The sequence below is a fragment of the Phocoena sinus genome, chromosome 21 (genome assembly GCF_008692025.1).
Source record: "Phocoena sinus isolate mPhoSin1 chromosome 21, mPhoSin1.pri, whole genome shotgun sequence".
NCBI lineage: Eukaryota > Metazoa > Chordata > Mammalia > Artiodactyla > Phocoenidae > Phocoena > Phocoena sinus.
In genome coordinates this window covers 19,499,006-19,519,707 of record NC_045783.1, presented here as the reverse complement: position 1 = coordinate 19,519,707, position 20,702 = coordinate 19,499,006, and positions in this window count along the sequence as shown.

Below are 20,702 nucleotides of genomic sequence, written 5' to 3'. Positions count from 1 at the left end.
TGCACTTTTTTTTTTTTTTTTTTTTGCGGTACGCGGGCCTCTCACTGTTGTGGCCTCTCCCGTTGCGGAGCAACAGGCTCCGGACGCGCAGGCTCAGTGGCCATGGCTCACGGGCCCAGCCGCTCCGCGGCATGTGGGATCCTCCCACACCGGGGCACGAACCCGTGTCCCCTGCATCGGCAGGCGGACTCTCAACCACTGCGCCACCAGGGAAGCCCGGAACTGCACTTTTAATTTTTAATTAATTTAAATGTTTTAAAATTTAGATAGCACATGTATCCAGGGGCTACCATGTCAAATAATGCAGCTCTTCATCTTTTATGACTGTTTTTTGAACTATACGTTATAACATTATGAGGCTATCTCTGGTTTTGTATGTTCTTGTGTGAAATCCCTTAACGTTTCTTTCTTTTATTTTTTTTTAATTAGTTTCCTTTGGCCTTTAATGACATTGGTACTTTTTTTTTCTTTGGCTGCATTAAGTCTTTGTTGCCGTGAGCGGGGGCTATTCCTCGTTGCTGTGCACGGGCTTCTCATTGCAGTGGCTTCTCTTGTTGCAGAGCATGGGCTCTAGGCACGCAGGCTTCAGTAGTTGTCGCACTCGGGCTCAGTAGTTGTGGCACTCGGGCTCAGTAGTTGCGGCTCACAGGCTCTAGAGCACAGGTTCAGCAGTTGTGGCGCATGGGCTTAGTTGCTCCGCTGCATGTGGGATCCTCCCGGACCAGGGCTCGAACCCATGTCCCCTGCATTGGCAGGCCGATTCTTAACCACTGCACCACCAGGGAAGCCCCCTTTAACGTTTCTTGTATTGGTAATAATTTTTTGACATTTTACATCACATACATTTGATTTCCTGCAGAGAAGCGAACATAATGTCCTCTAAATAGGAAAAATAAAAATAACTGAACAAGTGACATAATTGCCTTTATGTTTTTCAAAGGTAATCATTAGCCTATATTTCTGAAGCACGTTAATATCAAGAGTGTCAAAGTGACAGAACCTGTGTGTCAAATCTATTTTAAATGAAGCATTTGCTACATTTTTACTGCTTCTTTTCTTACTCCTGTACCATAAACTTTTCAGTTTTTGAGCATTTTAATTTAGAAATATTCTATTATATTTAAAATTTCTTCTTAGAAAACTTTTTAATCTTTATTTTTAGTTTTATAATGAGGTATCTAACAGTAATTTAAATTTGCATCTTTAATCTCCATTAATGCCATTTCTTCCTCATTCATATGCTTTTATTTATTTTCAATTTTTGTCTCTGTTTTTCTAGCACATGAAGTACTATCAAGTGTATAAATTGAGTTATAGCATTTTCTCATCAAAACTCCTCAGATCTTGTTCTGTTGGGGCTTCCCTGGTGGTACAGTGGTTGAGAGTCCGCCTGCCGATGCAGGGGACACGGGTTCGTGCCCCGGTCTGGGAAGATCCCATGTGCCGCGGAGCGGCTGGGCCCGTGAGCCATGGCCGCTGAGCCTGCGCATCCGGAGCCCGTGCTCCGCAACGGGAGAGGCCGCAACAGTGAGAGGCCCACGTACCGCAAAAAAAAAAAAAAAAAAAACTCCTCAGATCTTGTTCTGTTGTCTTCTGGATTTTAAGTATGTATCTCTTGAAGTATGATACTGGTTGTTTGGGGGGTTTATTAAATTTTTTTTTTCTTTCCTGAATAGATATTGTTATGGACTGAATTGTGTCTCCTCCAAACTTCATAGGTTGGGGCCCTAACCCTCAATGTGACTATATTTGGAGACAAGGCCTTTCTGGAGGTGTTAGGTTAAATGAGGTCGTAAGGGTGGGCTCTAATCCAGTAAGACCGGTGTCCTTATAAGAGGAAAAGATCCAGAGATTCTTATAACCTGTAAAGAGAGAAGATGCCGTAAGGACACGGTGAGAAGGCAGCTGTCTGCAAGCTAGGAAGAGAGGCCTCACCAGAAATAACCTTGTCAGTCCTAACAGAGTAATATAGATGCTCTTCAGATTTCTCCTTATACTTTGTCTTGAACTAAATTTAGGAACATCTGTTATGCAGAGAACACTCTACATTCTCTGTTATCTCATCTCATTATTTTAATTGTATGTTTCTTCCTCTTCAGTTAGGAAATAGTGTTGAAGTTGCTCTCCATATCACCAACTGAATTTTCTTCAGAAACACTTCCATTCTTTAAGTCTGAATTTCCATTTGAATAGTGTTGCTATTTACTTCAGATCCTTATTTTACTTTATTTACCTCCTTTTTTTGTCCTATTCTGTTACCTACACTTCCATTTTGTTCACTTTTCATCTCAATTTGTTCTCTCCATGTGACCTGTTATGTCTTTTCTAAACAGGCCATTATCTTTTTTCAGTCTGTAGATTATCACAAACATTTCCCTGGAATTTTTTAATAGATCCTGGAATAGATCATTTTTAGAGTTTTGCTTTTCCCCACCAGGAGAGACATTTTCTCCTTATTCTGCAATGATTTTAATAGCCTACAGTTAGTTTTTATTCTCACTCACCCTTAAGTCAAGGAAGTCTATACAGACATGAGATCATTTAATTTTCCTCATTCCCTGTTCCTCCTCTCCATCCTCAGACCTGCACTGGAAGGGCTGTTGATGTTAATAGCTTCATTTCAAATTTCTTGTTTCTACTGTGCTTTCTGCTAGTTAATCTGCTGCTTTCCTCCACTGCCCAGTTTTCTGGTATATAAACTGACATAGCAGAGGAAAACAATACATTTCCCAGCTTACCCTTCTCCTGGGTCTGAAGTTCCCAGAATGTTCTCTGTCAGCGCTCTCCTTCTACTTCCTTTCCAGTAGTTTGCTGGGATTTTTGTGTTTCTCTCAAGATGAAGAATACTGACAAATGGAGAGATGAGGTACAGGAAATTGTATCTACCTGCCTCACTTGGTACTCTTTTAAGGATACAGGAAAACATTTATCATTCTCTTTATATATCATAAATTCTAAATTTCTGAGTCAGAGAACAGATATTTGGGAGCTACTGACAAAGATTCTCTTCTTGACCCAACTCTAATGAGGATCCTCTGAACTCTCTTCTCAACTTGGTCCTGGATTTGGGGCTTCAATGTTCATCTCTGTGTTGTCGAATTTTAGCAGGAATCCTGCTGAGTCAGTTCAGCCAGATTTCCCCCCTCTCAATATCTGATCAATCTCAGTATCTGATCAGGTTTCTCACCTTCCACCATCCCCAGGTGGTGTCTAATCACCCCAGCTTGCCTACAGCAAAAATTCTGTTAGGTCATTTCAGCCAGAATCCCCCCTTACTCCCGGTGTTTCCTCTTAGTAATTTTCCATTCACTGATCACCCCCTGCCACACACACACACACACACACACACACACACACACACACACCCTGCTCCTTGGCTGTAATTTTCCGTTTTTCCTGTTGTCTTTGTAGTTGAGCCCAATCTCTCCCCCTACTGTAAAACCCCATACAGTAGACTCTGTATCTATTGCAGTAGCCCTCCTATATAAAGTCAGCCTCACTGTTCATTAACAAGTTTCATGAATAATTTTTTCTTTAACAATATGGAGCCTCTTCTTACTTTTAAGTGGTCTATTTTATAAGGCAAAGATGCAATGTATTGTATGCTATAGCCTGGATAATGTGTGTGTGTGTGATTGCATCAATTAATTGCTTACTAGTATAAAGAAAAATTTTTCCCCAGACGTTGGTTAAAAATGGCAAGACAGATTTTATTCAAACTGTTGTAGTAGAGGAGAGAGACTTCAGTTCAGTTGAACTCAGCTGAGAACCAAGCTCATCTCTGAATAAAACAAAGACAGATTTATACCCACAAGCAGAGTGAAGGGATCAGTGGATGAAAAATTACTAAAAGGAGACATCATGCATGGTGGAATTCTTGCTAAACTGGTTTAATTTGTTTCTTGCTAAAGACAGACCAAAAAACTTACATATCAAGGATTGGGGATGAAGAACTTGATCACATATCAAGGATCAGGGGATTCACACCAAAACCAGGCATAGACACAGAAGACCAAGGTTGAGGTCTAGTCTAGATGAGGGCTCACAGGATCTTGACCAAAGTTTGGTCAAAGAGGAGTCTTTGTCACTAATGTCATTAATTCCTTCTAGATCATTTCATCGGGCTATTTATCAGTCCTACTTTCCCATATTGTACATGTTCATCCTGTACTACATTTTTATGGAATTTTAGTAAGAATATAAACAAATAATCCACTGGGAACAGATAATCAGGTATCCTTTCCCACAGAACTCTACCAGTTTTATTAGAAGGTAACAAGTTCACAGTCAGCACCATATTTCTTTCACTGGAATTTAAAATAGAAAGAGGAACAAGAATTCAGTGCTCAGTAATGCACTCAATATTTTAAATCAGCCCTTCTAATAAACTTTATCCTTTTTTCTGTTCTTTACTCTTCCCTATAATTTTGTGAAATAAATAAATACTTTACTTTTTAAAATACTTCAAGTTACTTTTAATTACTGTCCTACAGAAAAAATTATGTAACTTAAAACTGTAATTAAAATACAACGTGATGGTATAAATAATATAGATAGTATAAATTTAGGTAGAGAGATAATTGAAAAAATCATATATATGTGTGCATGTGAATACATACATATGTGTGTATATATAAATGTATATAAATATATATATTTATGACAAAAGAAAAGTAAACAGGAATAGAAGAAAAACTAAATCCATGAAAGAGTCAAACAACATTCATATTTAATAGTTTTATGTCAGTTCTGATACTAAACTTTTCCCCAAAAAAGGGAAACCTGATCAATTCAAGTTCCCACAAAACAAAAGGAGACAAACCAAAAAACAAACAAACAAATAAACAACAACAAAAAAGCAAGTTCTCAGGAAAATAGCAACTATTTAGGAAATGATACTGGATAGAAATCTCTCCTAGGGCTCTGCTTTCAGATCATCAAAATATCCATTAGTATGGTTGGTATCTATGAAGATCCTTTGTTTACTCTACATTTTGCTTAGAGAAGCACAATCAAAAAGCTCTAAGTCATCCACACTGTCGAGTCATTCATTGTGGACCACACAGGGCAATTCATGAGAGCTTTCATCACTGCTTCGATATATACCCCATGTGCTCTCTAGTCCACAAAACAACTCCATTTCACAGATGAGAAAACTGATATTCATAAAAAGTGAACAGCTTGCTAGTAATGGCTAGAGGGAGTTTAAAACATAGATCTAGCTGGTTGTGAAGCCATTATCCTGTCTACTTCTCACACTACCATTCTGGCATTACTATTCAAGTTGGAACTATCCTATTCTCTGAATAGAGTGTGTTCATTTTATGCATCAGCAGACCTGAATTAAATAGATTAGTATGCAGAGAAGGTGTTTGTGTCCTGAGTTCTTGAGGATATATCTGTAGAAGAAAATATGAAACTAGAAATATGGTTACTGGTTTCCATGAAGAAATAAGGTGTCTTGTTTCTGGGCATGTCCAAAGGGCATGGCTGAAAGGATGCAGAGACAAGCTTTGCCTCTTTCTGTGATCTCAAAGCCTGTCCTGTTTTGAGCTATACATATACCTTTTAATATCTGAGTAGAGCTTATTTCTTAATATAAGATGATTGTCCTAATGTCTTTCGTCTGTATTACATTTTCTTAATGCTTTCAGAATTCTACAATAGTGCAAGGGTAAGTTAAAAATCCTTATCATTACTACATCCTTCAAATTCAAGCTAAATAGCTGAGCTCTGAGCGCTTATAATAGCCACAGAATAAAATTGTGAAACTCTTTCAGGATGACATTAGCCACGAAAAATTAAGAAACATGCAAGATACATTAGGAAAAATAAAAGCTGCTTAGAAATGTGGTGAACAGACGTGTGTACTGACTAGACCAAACGGCCTCAAGTTTCCAACCTCTTTTGCTTTTATCTGATGAAATAAGAGGAACACATCAACTGCTGAAAAAGTTTTGCCCTTTGAACTTTGCAGTGATCTACTATTTTTTTCACATAATATAATTAATACAATAACAATGGTACTAATGCTTAGTACAGCGTTTCAATGAAAACATAGAACTTTTCAGTTACTGCAGTTTTAGAGATTATTTTAATATTTTATCTCTAAAGGCTAATTTTTCTTCAAACTTTAAGATAATGGCAAACCAATAATTTTTTAAAATTTGCCCATTTCCTATATTCTCTTATCAATTTTAAGTGGCAAATTGTTTTAATAGTGTCAAAATTTCTATAACATCAAATTTGCTTAATGGAAAAAGATTGATTGAATTAACAGCAAGATGGAACATAACAATAAGAAAATATTTACTGCCCTTGAAGTCCAAAGACCTTCTATATTACTGCCAAAGCATACTCTTTTCACAATATCACATTGCCTCTCAAGTGTAGTGTTATCTGTTTCATTGAGAAACGGATGCAAAATAATTTGCATGAAATTTGCTCCCCGGTGCTCATTCATTATAACAATTGTTGTTACTTGCATTTTCTGGCTACTTCCAAACTGAAAAACGCTGTTCTGAAAGAATGTATTATTTTCCCTGGAAGAAGATATTTTCTATCTATTTAGTACCATGAAAATTTTTTCTTCACTTCACCTCTGAGAGAAACTATCTTAAATTTACTCATTTTTTTAGGGAAGAAGTAGACATTCACATAAAAGACCTCATGAATCATAGCGTTATAAATTTACAACTGTGAAATTTCATTCTAGTTCCACTGATTTAATATCATAATTGAATAACATAATTCGTAATTTCAATGTGTCTTCTGGCTATGTGCACAAGGAAAAATTAATTAAAATAGGCTACCCTATTCAATCAAGTTATAGTGAACAGATTTGTAATTATTCAATAATACATGAGAAATATATAAAATAATTCTTAGCTTTGAGAAAATATCTTTGGTGTATTTCTGATGGGAATATTTATGAGGAATTTTCCAAATTGGAACTAGGTTGTTTCAAATACCATATAGAGAAAGCAAAATAAAGGTCTCTCCAACTTACGCCTAAAACTTGACTTGCTTTTCTGTGGTAAACGTCCAAAATGTCTGCCTCAAATGATTTCTGTAATTCAAAGCCTAAGAGATGGTGAAATATTTTTAGATCAAGGATAATTGGCCACAAAAACGAACATTAAATAAATTCCTAAAACTTTGTCATCCATGAGGTTGAACGAAAGATTCAGTATCATACTTACATCAATTTGTGATATTACCATGAACAAATCATTTTTGAAAGTGATATTTGAAGGTCTGAATTTTGTCTCTGGCCATGCCTTCCATAATGGACAAAAGTACATTCGAAGTAGTCAAAACCTCTCTCATCATCTTAATGTCCTTCCTAAGTATTCAGCAAGCCCCAAGTTTCTGTTTCAAGTGGGACATCAAAGTGAATCATATTATTTTCTTCTGAAATAAAGCTCACTTTAGTGATACTGAGTATGACACAAGGACGTAGCCAAGAAGGTAGTGTCCTGGGACTCAAGTTGTAAACTGGAAATGATGTCAATTTAAAATTTTTTACTCCACGTAGCCAGTTATCCACATTTCTACTACTAAACATCAAGGTCAAATCTATTATGCTGCATAAATATGGTCAAATATTTTATGCAATAAAATGATAAATGCATTACAGATATAATTAGGCAGAATGCCTATGCCTAGAATGACATATATTCACTGATCAGACACATACATTAGTTTGTGGTTATGTTCCCTGAAGCTGTATCTGAAATTATTCATGAACTCTGGATCTATACCTAAAGCAAAATCTGAAATAATTTACCACATTTTCACATTAATGTTATTTATATCAACTGCATGACTCTGTTTCACTATTTCATTCCTTCTGTGTATGAATGATAAACATGGTAGAAAAAATTCCAACTTTGGAATCAGGCAGACGTGGATTCTAATCTCAGCTGTGAGCCTCACGAGAGATGTGAACTTGAATAAATTACATCATTTGAGTCTCAGGTTGATGTGAGAAATAATGTTTTAATTCTATAAATTCTTCAAATACAGAAAAAGATTTCAAGAGACAAAAAATTACTGAGCCTTTTCTTGGGTATAGCATCAATAATACAACTTCCTAGACTTACTAAGAACTAATCTATACAGTTGGTTTTCAGAAATATTTGCCTGAACATGTTTATCAGTCAGGGATGAAAAAAAACTAAGCCCATATAGTTTAAACTTGCAAAGGAAGAAACCAAAAAGTAATATTGTCTTAACAGGCAGATTTGTTTAAAAGTCTTCTGGAAAAGACAGAGCTATAAACAAAATGGACTGATTTCTTAGTGACCTTCAAGAAAGTATGTGGTTATTTGATGTCTTTGTTGCTCCTATCTCAATAAAAACCCACTTTCATATACTTCACTCCCACTATGATTGATATAAATGTTACTCAGTGGATTAAAATGTTACCCTTACCAGGAATATTGGTATTTACACAGGGTGCAAATAATGTTATTTTAAGTTTGAGCCAATGAATTGGGTCACACGGGCCCTCCCTGAATGTCTGAAATATTACTATAATTGGCCAAACGATTAGCTACTGTTAGAGAAAGCACCAATGAAGTTCTGACACATCATTTTTTTAAAGGTTTGTGTGGTGTTTTGTAGCACCCTATCTGAATTGAAGTAGAAATCCAATTGATTTTTCTTTTTCTCGTGTAGTACGGGTTGTTCAGGTCTGCTATTTTATCCTAGTGATTCGTGGCCTCCACTCCATGATGTTGAAAATGTCTCTATATGTACGAGCCTATTTAGACGAGCTCTAATATACTGATCAATATGAGGCGAGGTCTCATTATCTGAGTTAGTACAGCTTTATCATATGCCTGGATGTCTCCCTGGGAAATTCCTCTGGTTTTATCTTCTCATTCAAGAGTATTATGACTATTCTTTTTTTAAATTGAGGTATAGTTGATGTACTGTATTATATAAGTTTCAGATGTACGACATCGTGATTCACAATTTTTAAAGATTATATTCCATATATAGATATTATAAAATAGCGACTATATTCCCTGAGCTATACATTATATCCTTGTAGCTTATGTATTTCATACATAGTAGTTTGTATTTCTTAACCCCAGACCCCTGTCCTGCCCCTCCCCTCTCACCTCCTCCCACTGGTAACCTCTAGTTTGTTCTCTGTATCTGTGAGTATATTTGTTTTGTTATATTCTTTCATTTGTTTTATTTTTTAGATTCCATATATAGGTAATAACACAGAGTATTTGTCTTTGTCTGACATTTCACTTAGCGTAATGCCTTCCAAGGCCATCCATGTCGTTACAAAGGGCAAAATTTCATTCTTTTTTATGGCTGAGTAGTATTCTGTTGTATATATATACCACATCTTTATCCATTCATCTGTTGATAGACACTTAGGTTGCTTCTATATCTTGTCTATGGTAAATAATGCTGCTATGAATATTGGGGTGCACATATCTCTTCAAATTAGTGTATTTGGTTTTTTGGATATATACCCAGGAGTGGAATTGCTTGGTCATATGGTACTTATATCTTTAGTTTTTTTGAGAAGCTTCCATACTGTTTTTCACAGTGACTGTACCAAACTATATTCCCACCAATAGTGAAGGAGGACTCCCTTTTCTCTACATCCTCTCCAACATTCGTTATCTCTGGTCTTTTTGATGATAGCCATTCTGACAGGTGTGAGGTTGTTATGCCTAGTATTATAACTTGGCTCTACCATGTAGCCTTTAGAATCAGGTTGCGAATTTGAAAACCTCTGTTGTAATTTGGACGGCAATTGTATGACTCTCTATACCAATCTGGAGAATAGGTATTTTCAGTATACGGTATAATTTCAACATTGACGTTATCTCTGAAAATAATCAAACTTTCCTGTGGTGGCTACTGATATCTCAGGTGTTTTGATATACAGATCAGGATCCATAAAACCAGTAGTGGGGCTTCTTATAATGCATCACTTTAATATGAAACGTTATATGAAAAAAGCTTGCTTCATCTGAAATTGTTCTTCAAGTTGAAGTCTTGTTGGCATTGTCACTCAAAGCATTGGTTTAGAGTTAATAGGTTCACAGAACAAGAAAAAACCTGCAGTTCTACTGAGCAAAGTTACCTAATTTCATTGACAAAGTCATTGAGTTTCACTAGGAGTAACAAATGGAGCAGGCATAAGAAAAGCTGCATGCATCCTGGAATTTGACTTCTTTATTGAAAATTCAGGGAAAAAAATAATGCATCAATTTACAGCTGTGGGTTTGTGGTGATATTTTTAAACTAGTAACTATGTATGTTTGTTTCTTCATAGTAGAAAAAACTTAAAACTGAATGTTCAAAGAAATGAGAATACATTTAAATATAAGTGAAATAACTAGGAATTTTGGGTAGTTTAGAACTTGGGGTTTATTTCATAATCTCACCTGCTGTATTCTTCCCCTGTACTCACACACCCACATTCCATTTTCATCCCACTCCAACCCTGAGCATCACTGCCAGACTCTGTTCACTCTGTTCAAGAAGGCATTCTTCTATCTTCAAGCCACCCCTCTCTTCTGTGTCATGTGTTGATACAGAGATTCATTTACTTTATTTTGCTATTAGCTACTTAAATGTTTGGATAATTGTCAACTGATATGATCTAGCTACTGCATTTATGTGTCCCCTTTTTATGTGGTTTGCTGCTACGTGATAATAATAGCTAATTTTACTGAGCAATTATTATATTGCCAGGCACTGCTGCTAAGCCCTGAGGGCTTAAATTATCCTCTGTCATCTTCACAACAACCCTGAGAGGTTTATATGATTATTAGATCCTTTTATAGATGAGTCTAGAGATGTTAAGAAACTTGCCTAAAGTTATAGAACTGATGAAGGACAGAGCTAAGAGCAGAATCTAAATCAGTCTGTCCCCAGAGGTGGGCACTATTACCCTGTGCTCTTGTATGGTGCTTACCTATTAGTTAAGGCAGCATTTGAGATAATTTTTAGGTTGTATCATCTTCGGATTCAGTTAATTAGTACCAATATTATTCTTCCCATCTGTCAGTTTTCTGTTTATCTCTCAGCCTCTTAGCCAAATCCCAAAAGTGATACTTACATTCCCCTAGATAAACTTAGAGACCAGAAACTATTTAACCCTGTACAGATACTTTCATTTTTATAGGGTCGAAAGAAAAAGTATAAATAAATAAACTGGAAAATTGGAGCTTTAGAGTATTGGGGGATATGCACCATTACAATAGTTATTTTTTTAAATAAACGAATCACTTTAGTTTTACATGAACATTATCAGCTTGTGTGTTTTTGCCTTCGTTTAAATTGTTCACATTAACCTAAATACACAGAGCAAAGGGAAGTAAGTAATTTGCATTTTATAAACATAATTAGCATTAACAGGATGTATGCACTCTGAAAGTCTAGGTGATATAGTTGCATTAATTCTCTTCCCTGATAGGTTTAAGTGATTCTGGAATATATTCCTTTCTAATGAGATTGTTCTAACAAGGATAACTCAGTTTGATGAACATTTAGAACTCAATAGCGTAGAACTTCTAGAATTTTAACAACATAATGAGGTATTTTTTGGCTTTCTGTGCATCAAGCTTTCAAAAATATCTTTAAAATTATTCCTACAATACTTGTTTGCTACAACTTAGAAATTTCATTCTGAATAAAGTGAATTTTTTTAACATACCAAAGTGCAGCCTGTACCCAAGGAATGACTAGGTAATTGTGTGATTTTTCAAATAGGTTTTATATTCTTATGTAAGAAAAGAATCCATTTAAAGAAAAAAAAAGTTAGTAATGTCTAATTCAGTGTGAACGCTGAGCAGAGTATAATAATTTGAAAACCTACAGTAAATCCTAGGAAATATATTTAGTTACCCAAAATATGTGTCTTATTTCTTAATGTATTATATTCATTTATGTTCTATTATAGCTTATCTTTTTTGAATAGTTCAGAAGTTTACAGAGTGTTTTGACTTTACCACACTGTGGTCTTTTTACTGATTGATTAAAGTGATATTTTTCCCCTCTATGGAGCACAGTAGCTATATCACCAAAGCCAGTAAATCCTCAGAGATTAAGGTTTAACACAGGGCTCACTTATATTCATAAAATATTATTTACAAAGGAATTTATTCTGTGTTGTGCTCAAAAATTGGAATTTTCCAATTCCATTTCCCAGAAAGCCTCCATTTAGTTGTCTATGAGGTTATACCACCCACACCCACAAGCTCACCTTTTTTTAAGTTTCCTGGGATGGAGACTCAAAAAACCTACAACTAACATCAAATTCTTATTGTAAAGATAGTTTACTTCTGCAAATAGTGAGCTGCAATCAATTAACTAACTTCGAAAATCAATCTCACTTTTCACATTGGACAGTTTACAAGAACTAAGTATAGTGAGAAATGTATGTTATACACTATGGTGTTTTCATATAAATTGTCAAAGAATTGTAGGTCCTAAATCACATGATGGCTAAATTATCTCCTTGCTTTCCTGCTTTATTTTTTTTTCTTATTTTTCTCCTTCTTGCCTATTTCCGAATTAGGCTCCATAACGCTACACAGATCAGTAAAATACCCACAGAAGCTTTCATGAAGATATGTTATACTTGACATGCCTTGGTTTGCTAGGGCTGTCACACACACCCCTCGTGTCTGTCCGTGTGTCCTAATCTCCTCTTCTCATAAAGACACCTATCAGTTGGATGAGAGCCCATCCATTCAACCTCATTTAAGCTTAATTACTTCTTTGGCCCTGTCTCCAGGCAGACACATTCTAAGATACTTGCAGTTAGGATTTCAAGACATAAATTTGGTGGGAGGAGTATACAATTTAGTCCATAACATGACTAAACTACTCTTCTGCCAAATAATCTACTTTCCCTCACTCCAGTACCCTTCCCTATGGAACGGTTGTCATTATACGTTGCTACCTCTTTACCTCTTGGTGCTTGGTCTGGCCAATGAAATATAAGCAGAACTTTTAAAGGCTACCTTGTGGCTCACATGATCTCTTTTCCCTTGGGCACTATTAAAGATAAATGCTTCTTTAACAGTCTGGATCCTAGAGTAAAGATAATGTAGAGCTTATCTGAAGCTTGTCTTCTGTGGATATCTATGGTGAGCAAGAAATATATCTTTGTTTATATAAGCCACTAATATTCGGGGGATCATTTGTTTTTGTAGCATATAGTTTATTTTGATTCGTATATATGTACATCATTGATGTCCTATTAAATCCTCTGTGATTCCTTATACCCTAAGGGTAAAAATTGAGTACCTGATCCCTCGTTTTGTTTACACTGACTCTGAAAATAAGAAATTAAATTTATTGATTAATAAAATGGATATATAAAATTTTATGAATTATATGTTTCATCTTAAATCCAGGAGTCTTGTGCATTCAACGTCACTCTCCAAGACCTTGTTCTTCAAGACATGTAAAGAAAAGTTATAGCTTCTACTGGTGATTTCATAGTTAAAAATTAATATAATTCAGAAAGAAGTTGAATATTAGTATGCCAGTCACTGTTCCTTTAATCATATGTTTGAACCACTACAGCATATTCAAGGCTATTTGTGTAATTGCCCTTTCAACTGTATTAGATGTACTTAATCTAAATTACGGTATATATACACAATGAAATATTATACAATCATTAAAGGGGTGCTTATGAAGAGTTTATAATGACATGGGAAATTAATGCTGTGGTAGAGTAATACATAATATACACAAAGTAATAACAAATTTGTTTCTACTGAAATTCTTAGGAATAGGAAAAAAATTGGAAAAATCTAGGAAACACAATTTTAATTGCAATGTCTTTAAATAATAGGATGAGTGACTTTTTTCAACTTTCTTTTGGGTTCCAAAGTTTGTACCTTGGGTACATATTACTTTACACAATGACTCTTAATAAATTAAAATAGTACCAGTACAAAACACAGAAATTCAAATCATATAAAAATGTCAAGGAAAAAATCATCTTAAACTGCAAACACTCGCAGATTAAAAACCACTTTAAACATTTGCAGAACATACAAGATCCATCTCTATTCATATATATTGAACAAGAGAAAAGAGAGAAGGGAGAAATGTGTTAATACCATATATACTCTTTTGAAGTTAAATTCTATTAAATTTTATTGTTAATTACAGTTCACAAAAGAAAAACTGGAGTAAAGTTGAATACAGTTAATTTTTCAGATACATATTTTAAAATGATATGAGTTATTATTTCCTTAAAAAAATCCTCTGAAGTTAAGAATAAAGGAAACCATTGTGACTTCTAACTACATGCTGTTTCTCCACTGTAAAAGATGAGATGATGAGCATGGCTATGTGTTCTCCTTCTTTTCTCTCCCACTATCCTGTCACATATGTTACATTGTGTCTACTTTAGTGAATTTTTTAATATTTATATTTGGTTACGCAACCCAAACTTTTCAAAATGTTTGTTTGCTTTTGACTTAAGTGGATTCAGTGTTCTCCACCAGCTCTTTGCCACATGCTTTCCATTTCTGGATCCTCTTGGTTGGCTGGGAGTGTTACCATCATGTAGTTTTTTTTTTTTTTTTTAATGGGGGCTCATCCCTGATCTGTTACCTGAGAGCTTCATGTTCAAGGAAATCTGCCTTCTACATTTATGCCTATTTTAGAGTCAGATTTTCTTTCATTAGTAGACTTTGCTTCATCTCCTTCTTGCAGTGAATGTTGCTGTGAAAAAGTCTAAGACCAGTCTGATTTTCACTGTTTGGAGTTGACTTCTTTTTATTTCCTAGAATCTTATTCATGATTACATAAAGCAGCTCTGTGCAGACCTTTTTGCTCTAATATATTAGATAAACTATCTCTGACACTCTTCCCGTTAGAGAATCATGTATCGTCTTCTACGAGCTATCATTTGAAAACTAAGTGTTATTCCATCCACTTTTTCATAGTATGATTATTTATCTGGCCCTTTTTCTCATACTCTGTCAACAATTGTCTTATCCCCTTCTAATCTTCTAATCTGTCTTACCCCCATTTATTTAAACCCACCAGTGCAATGCTGCCACCTTCAGGTCCTGGGTGAAATACAACTGGAAATTATGAATTGATGCCTTCCTTAAAAGGAAATATGTATTTCCTGATGGAGTGTAAATATAAGGTCAGGTACAAAAATAGTATTCTTAGAGTTTTTGCTATCCTTCGAATTCCTGTCTCTTTTTCTAGCCTTTGGAATTCAACAACTACTTTGTGTGGTCCTTGGGAAGTGGTAAATTCACCCTCTATTTTCTCACACTGATTCTTCTCTTTTTCTGACCTGGGCACTGACCTACAGAGGGTAACACATTTGGCTCCAGACGATCTATGCTCTCTTTCATCTGTGGACTCCCAAGTATTTAGTTGTGTATTCTAGCAAACTCCTTTGCTATTCTGTGCCCTAGGGATACTAGGCACACAGACAGAGACAACAGCCACTTATGATCTTATGCTGATGTAATGCATCTCCTTCTTAGAATATAATTGTCTCCACTTTTCCAAATCCATCTCATGATTCACATCTTAACTCAAATCCCCACTCTGCCCTGAGCCCAGTTCCCCAGGAAGCATAACACCACATCAATCACTCTGTATCAGAAATGAACATAGTTCACCACTTAATTGTTCTCTAGTTGCTTCATTTGTGCTCATTTATATTTATGATTATTTTATGAAGCCAGTGAAGTAAAAGCTTCTTTAGTTTTCTCCACACTTTCTGGTGTAATAGAGGACACTCAGTAAATACTCAGTAACCCCATAAGTGTTACAGTATTTATGAGAGATGTATCTAAGTGTTCAGTCAAATGAGATCTAACATGTCTATCCCTTTCTCATTCCATAGTAGGAATGAGATAGATAAAATGCAACATTAATCTTGAGCTCCTTGTTCTTCACAAAAATAATTAGGCATTATACTATATTATTCTTGGTACATACGAACCAGTTGCTTAATGTAGGCAGTTCTTGCTTTGCAAAGTCATGCAGAGTCATGAAGATGACTGTGCAAGCTGAAACCATGCAAAGCAATCTTAAAAATCTATGGGAAAATTTATGATTGTTCAAAGACCATTAAAAATTTTGTCAATATTAAGAACTCTTACTGTTGGCTATGAATATAGAGGGAAGTAAAAAAGAGTAAAATAAGTGTGTATTTTATACATTTTATAATGTATAAATTTAAACATTAGATATAAATTTAAACATTTATAAATGTATAAATTTCTAATTTAAAACATTAGAAAATTGAGACGTGTTTTATTTCTGTGCAAAAAACTTATCAAGAGTAATTTGAACAGTACTTGCTTTCTTCTCACAGTATAGTTTATGACTGGAGTGAGCATCTTGTCTATGCCTTAAAGAATCATAACGCTCCATTCTAAGTTTGGATCAGGTAATTTACTTATCTTTTGCACTTTCAGTGTCAGAAAATATCTCCAAGAGAACCTTGAAAGTGAAGTTTTTTGCCAGCATCACTTCCTCTAGGACACTTTTATCCCTTTTATCACAACCACATTCCTCCTTTGTGTCTATAATTTCACCTTCACCAAGTTCTTCTGGCTCAATAACTAGAGTCTTTCAAATGGCAGCAGTTATAAATCACTGTTACCAGCCATTATAATTCCACTGTTCAGTGTGAATCTCATTTCCAGTGTTATCACTTTTGTTTTCTTTGCTGTACTTTCATCTTTATTGGTTAATTCCCTCTTTCAACTACCATTTTCATAAAATGTCACATAGGTTTATCATTGGGGAACAAGTAAGCAACATAACTACACACTTTGCTGCCTGGGCAGGAACTGAACAACAGATGCACAGTGATCAATTAGCCACAGATTTTGAGAAAAGAGATGTGATTGGTCATTGATCATAATATACATCTATTATTTATGTGGTGATTTGTGAACTGAAGAGCTATCAGCTAATTTTGTCCTTATTTGCAATTATTTATAGTTAATATATAGGGTAACTGAAACTTGAACCGTGTTGCTAGGGGCCTGGTGTTACTTAACTAAAATGTGGTAACTGAAATGTGTGCACATCCAGGCTATACAAAGTGAGACTGCCTGTGCTTGGTTGTAATATTTTTTAGATTGATTATTCTGTAATTTCCAAGAATAATCCTCTCTTCCTATTCTATAATTATTTAAGATAAACACATTATTTTTCTTTTATTAATTTTCAGGAATTTATTCTGTATTTTTTATTTCAAAATTTGAAGTTAATAACAATGTAGTTCCTTAAGTATGCCTCTTAATAATAGGAATATATCCAAGTACTGTATATATTTTCCTACTAAGTTATGCCTTACATCTTTTGAATATAATTGGAATGTGATTCACCCAGTCATTGCTTTCTTAAAGTAACATATCGTTGGGTTTTATTTTATTTTTAACTTTTTTTTATTTTTAAATAACTGAAGTGTCAGGAATGTATACATTGAAAACCTTCAGTACCATTATCTGTTATTAGTTTCCCTTCTTCTCTGGCAGAGCAATAAAATTCTATCTCTTTTTTTTTTCTTCATTGCCTACTATATTTGAGGAATAGTTTCCTGATTTAATCATCTAGTTAGTTTTATTTGTGTATTTTAATCCTCTCAGCTTGTTTCATATCTTGCTTCTTTCATAAGCTAAAGCACTTATTTCCCTAAGTAATTCTATCTTCCTACATTTACATACAAAACATTTTCCAAGTTATCCTATTATTTTTCCTAAATTCTATCTTCCATGTTAGATATTTCCAATAATCACATATTTTTGGCACCATTCCCTTAAATTTCAAAGCAAACTTTACCTAATTTCTTATCTAGTCTTAGTTTATTGTTCTTGTCATTAGACTAGTCAATATGCTTACAAAGATATTTTCCACTAAAAAGAAGATTGGCAGTATGGAGTTGTTGAAAACGCGCTCATCTAGAATTCAGGTGACCGTGGGACTTCCCTGGTGGCACAGTGGTTAAGAATCCGCCTGCCAATGCAGGGGACACGTGTTCGATCTCTCGTCTGGGAAGATCCCACATGCCATGGAGCAACTAAGCCCGTGCGCCACAACTACTGAGCCTGCGCTCTAGAGCCCACGAGCCACAACTACTGAGCCTACGTGCCACAACTCCTGAAGCCCGTGCGCCTAGAGCCATGCTCCTCAACAAGAGAAGCCACCACAATAAGAAGTCCGCGCACCGCAACGAGGAGTAGCCCCCGCTCGCCGCAACTAGAGAAAACCCGCATGCAGCAAAGAAGACCCAACGCAGCCAAAAATAAATTAATTAAATAAATAAAAAATTTTTTTAAAGTGGTATAGAATTCAAGTGACTTGAATTCTACTCCTAGCTCTAATCTAAGCAGTGTGGCCTCTAGAAAATCAATTTTTCTGAGCATCGGTTTCATTATCTGTAAAATGATACACATTTGGGAAGGGAAGATCTAAAGTAGACAATTTGTATGTTTCTTTGACTATCCCATCCTGATTGAAGTTTCCTTTTCCTGTGTCACTTAAAATTTTCCTTCAATATCAACTTTGAATATATGCATTTATCGCTAAAATATTTCTGTCACTATGGTAACCTCTTGTAGGAATATAAGTATGTTAACTTTGAGACTCCTCCCCCCCATAGTTTCAATTATTGTTTCTAAAGATTCCTAGCCATTCAAAATACATTATATCAGAACCTATTCTATTCCCCCAAAATCAGGCATATAAGGTAGTAAAGATTAATTCCGTTATGATTAGATGATCATATATTATAAAATATTGTCATTCTGTTGGTGCTGACACCGTGAGAAGAAAAGATGTCTTCTTTTGTGTTGCTTTACTAAGACATTGTATCAATGAGGCTTTAATGAGAAAGAAAGAGCCCTCAAAAAGTATTTACAACAGAAGGAGTCTATTACAGAGATTTCTTTTTTACATGGATGATGGAGGACTAGAAAGCCAAATAGGTGATGGTGAGTAACGTCAGATATTAGGACCAACATGAAACCATCACCACCCCTAGGCAGGAGAGACAAAGAAAAGAGGTACCCTTATCAAAGGGCAAGAGCCAGAATCACAACCGCATGAAGGTAGAATCATGGCAGGACTTCACCGGGAGCTGGAACCACAGAGAAGGCATATGGCCCCCACCAGAGAGCTGCCCCAGGGGGAGGAGAAAGAGGAGGAAAAACACTCCACCTTTCTCCTCTCCTTCTTCACCGCTCCCTCCACAACCTTAATATCACCCTGCAATTTCCAGCAGTGCCTCCCATTGGCTGCACCCAGCTGAAGGCTTGCTGACATGAAGCCTGGGAAATGCAGCCTGCACAGGCCAGCCCTACAGGGCAAGAGAAAGGAGTGGACCTGAGGGCCAATAAGCCCAGGACAGCCCAAGTATACATAATAGGCATGCTGGTTTCCTCCTCTTATAAAACAGTCCATCCTTTGTCTGAGAGAGGTGCTGATTCGTTTTATATCTGATAAAAAATAAATCACTCTTTTCTGCAATAAGGATGATATTTATCAAAGAAAGTACATCGTTTCATATTACTTAGCAAAATGAAAGAAATTCACCAAAACAATACAATGCAGGAGATATTTTTCTCAGAATTTCATTAGCTAGATCTGTATTACAAATCAGAATGAGTCTCTGGGAAACCCGAAGACAAGGCCAGATTTCTAGTGAAGAGGTAGAATTACAGACCTCTTCCACACTGAATTCTCTCTCTGCTTACACACACTCTGCTAAATATGGCTGACTATCCTTAGGAAGCAAGTCCCTAACCTTTCTGTGCTGTACCCTGTCCAGCTGACTCACAAGTCAGAGGGTGGAGAAACCAGGGCTAAGCATCCTCTGGGAACCAGAGGCATATTTAGCTGCTACCCATCAACCCAGAGACATGACCTAAAGAAAACAGGGCCAACATGCAAGGCTCTCTTCTAAGCAGTTCCCATGTGTTAACCGTTCTAAATGATTTTTTTTTGTATATTGACAACTTTAATATTCATTAGTGCAGATAACTGCATATAACTACCTAGAGTTACCTCAAATAACTATGCAGTCTCATACTTTCAGGTTTTTCCACATGGTTCCCGCTTCCTGAAATGCCTCTACCCCTAATCTACCTTATTCATTCATTTATTTGTAAAATATGTGTTGAGTACTCACCACATGGAAGTCTCTTTGCCACCATCTAGGGGCTCATGGGTCTGTACGTGCAGGGGCTGTGAGAACACAAAGGATAGGTGTGTGAATCCTATTTGGGCAGAGTGATGACATGAAGGACAATAGGAGTTAGCAGCAACTTCAGAAATGCCCACACTTTGACGTCTTCCCTGATTGACCTCCCCCTCATATTAATAATATGAATATGACAGTTAACATTAGCTTCTCCATATTACTATTCTTTCCATTTTGTTCTTTGAAGACCTTGTATGCAATAAAGTCTCCTCTACACAGTTCCAGAAGACAGGATTAAGGCCAGTAGGAGGAAGATCGCCAGCTTCCTAATTTGTTTTCACCTTAAGGATGAAGCATTCTTTTTTTTTTTTTTTTAATATGTATTTATTTATTTGGCTGCGCCGGGTCTTAGTTGTGGCACGTGAGATATTTGTTGTGACATGCGGGGTCTTTAGCTGCGGCATGTGGGATCTAGTTCCCTGACCAGGGATTGAACCCGGGCCCCCTG